The sequence below is a fragment of the Bremia lactucae genome, linkage group LG16 (genome assembly GCF_004359215.1).
Source record: "Bremia lactucae strain SF5 linkage group LG16, whole genome shotgun sequence".
Lineage (NCBI taxonomy): Eukaryota > Oomycota > Peronosporomycetes > Peronosporales > Peronosporaceae > Bremia > Bremia lactucae.
Genome location: NC_090625.1, coordinates 2,103,156 through 2,106,694, shown reverse-complemented (window position 1 = coordinate 2,106,694; position 3,539 = coordinate 2,103,156).

Here is a 3,539-nt window from a genome sequence, read left to right as displayed (position 1 = left end):
CCCAGGAAGAAACGAGACATCGAATGTCTTGGTTAATGACGGACCAAGAGTAGGCCCTTATACTCTTGATCTGTATGCGCCTCCGAAGTTGTTTTGAAGATAGCTCAATCACCAACCCTAGAACCTAAACGGTTCTTGGCAGAATAAAACAGATCTGTGTACTCATCACAGAGGACGAATACGTAATCGATATTCGGTCAGCGGTATTTTTTGCAGAAAACGAACGGGTTCTCAGTAGCTCTTCGATGGAACAAAGTGTCCTCGACGTGAAAAATCGGATTGAGAGATATACTACTTAATCCTGGGAGTCACTTAAGACAAATTCTTCTTACAAATATTTAATTTAATCCATGGATGTATTCCCTGAAGCAGTTCCATGCGAGTTGCCTAAGGATAAAGGCACTCGGCATGAGATCGAGCTCAAACCAGGCTCAAAGTACTGTATCATGAAGCAGTAGCCACTCCCTCGTGAACAAGTACTTGCGATCGATAAATTCTTTATCGATCGATTAAAAGCGGGCCATGTAAGGGAGTCAACCTCCCCACATAGCTCTTCGACCTTGTGTGCGCGAAGGGCCACAGGAGGGTGGCGGATAGTCCACGCATTCAATAAACTTAATGCTGCAATGGTACCGGCTCAAACGCCGAAACCTAGAAAAGATATAATCATAGATGGCACGTCTAAGAGTACCATCTTTTCGTCTATAGATCTGATGGATGGATTTTATCAGATCCTTATGCGTGAATGGGACATCCCGTACACAGCACTGAGTACCCCAATGGGATGCATTGGAAATGGCTAGTAGTGCCACATAGACTTAATAACGCCCTTGCAACATTTAACAGATGCGTAACGAATCTGTTGAGACCGGTGCGAGAATTCGCATCGATTTATTTTGACGATGTATTTGTTTATAGCCGAATATGGACAGAAAGACGGACGTGGAAGTTCATAAAATTCACGTTCGTCAGGTTCTTACACTTATGCGAAAGCATAAGTTGTACGCAAATCTCAAGAAGTGTATATTCACTGCAAGCGAAATACCACTTCTTGGGTGCATCGTCGGTAAACACGGCGTGCGCCCTGATCCCAAAAAGATCAAATCAGTCATCGACTGGCCAGTTCCAGTCGATGCCAAGGGACTTAGAAAGTTCCTTGGTTTAGCGGCGTACTTGCACAAATACTCTCGCAATTATGCAAAGATGACAGTTCATCTGTCTCGTCTCCTGAAAAAAGCCGAGAAATGGTTATGGAACGCTGATTGTCAGCGTTCCTTTGAAGGTATCAAGCTTGATGCAATCGTCCATCTTGGCGATTGCAGATCAAGACAGACCATTCCATGTGGTCTGTGACGCCAGCAATTTCGCAATCGGCTGTGCGTTATTGCAATACGATACAGATGGCGCGGAGCGCGTCGTCTGTTACCGATCGCGTCAGCTGAAACCAGCTGAACGCAATTGCCCAGTCCATGACAAGAACCTCCTTGCCATGAAATATGCACTGGCTAAATTAAGGGTCCATCTCCTCGGAGTTAGACCGTTCATCGTATATACGGACCATGCGTCATAATGCACGGCCGTAAATAGCTTACACCTCTCGCAAAGAATGACGAGGTGGCTATCCTTCATCGCGAAGAATAATTCTATAAGCCAGGACGACATAATGTCGTCGCTGGTGCGTTATCACGCCGACCCAATTTCGAGCCGGCTGCGCACTCCAACAGTGGAAATAATCCCACTGTTGCAATACTCATTACAAGTGTTACGTCATCAACTTTGTTTAATGACATTAAGTAAGCCTACACAGAAGATAAAGACGTGCTGCGTTCAATGGATCATCTGATGAATACATCCGATAAATATTTTGTAGATTTACCGGCTTTATGGGGATCGTCATCAGATCGATACACAACACGCAACGGCTTACTGTACTACACAGCTGTTGCCGGCGACACTCCACGTGTCGTCGTCCCAACTCACAATGATTTCCGCTTGTCCATCATGTATGAGTGTCACGATGCACCAACATGTTAGCATCGTGGACGTGAGAACAGTAAGTCCCGATTTTAACTGGCCCCGCCAGAATCAATTTGTGCCCAAGTACATTAGTGCTTGCAAGGTGAGGCAACGGTTGAAGCCTAGCCCTTCATCATGTACATTTCTCCAGCCACTACCACTTCCAAAGGAATGTTGGCAGTCCGATCTATGGACTTCGTCTTCGGAATCCTTGCTTTTGTAGACAGATTCAGCAAGATGGTACATCTTGCTGCAGTGCCAGAGTCAATCACGGCTCCGGGCTGTGCCCGTGTCTTTATCGGCACGGAATTTAGACTCTACAGTTTACCCCGTACACTGGTCTCCGATAGAGGATCACGGTGTAGTTTTGGCAATCCGTGTTCTGATCTCCCGGATCACGGCTGACTGTCAACTTCTGATCATCCAGAACAGATGGTCGGGCGGAACGCATAAATCGCGTCCTCAAAGAAATGCTTCGAGGATACGTCCAATCAATCCTAATTGGAGCAAGTTTTTACCGATGGTCGAATTTTCAACAACGGCTCGGTGCATGCGTCTTCAACGGATACCTACCCAATTAGAGGATCCTTTAGTTTAAGGGGGGTGGACTCGCACGAGCAAAGCCATCTCTGGATTATGCTCATCCCGCGTCGAAATTACGGACGACGCGAATAATGTCGATGTCGAAACAATCGACATCGAAACAGAGAAACTCAGCAATAGTGATGATACTATTGTTCCCCGCCCCCCGCAAAAGAAAAGTACCAGAGAGGAATCCCTCGCTGAAGAAGAGAAAGATCACATGGCAGTGCACAAAGCGCACTGAAAAAGACACAAGAAATGAGTCATTAGAGGAATTTCTGCTGGCTCGAGAATCAGTAGCCCGCTTCGTACAGAATTCCATGCTCGCACAGTGGCCCGGCAGATACGGAACGCAGGCTAACATGGAAGAGCAAACATTCTTTCAATTAAAATTAATGATCTAGTACAATTGTCTACGGTAAACTTACCTAAGCATGTAGTCGCTAATGTGGATAAAAAATTATTCCCCAGTTCATTAGTCCATTCCGTGTACTGCATCGCAAAGGCAAGGCGTACACAATAAAATTACCACGAAGGATGCGAACGCGTCCTACGTTTTTGTTTTGGTCGGCTCCGCCCGTGGTTTCTTCCCCGGACGGATCTGACCACCCCATTCAAGAATCCCTAAATGATTCTTGTGATCATGAACCAGACTCTCATGTTGGGAATGGAGATTCTTATACCGAATCCGATGTTCCTTAAAATCGCAATGAGCTGACGACAGCTCGTCACGGAGAGAGCGTGACGCTTCCGTTTGTACTCCAATATTGAGTACGCACTTTTCGAACGGTCTTTCAACCGTTCGATACGGTGAGTCTGCATCTTGTGTTTCAAAGAGTGACGCTTAGCGCGCTCATGATCAAGATCCTCCTCCAAAAAAACGAGGTAGAGATCAAGTTTGTCGATCTTCGACTCTAGATCCGACACATAGGTCGGATCTA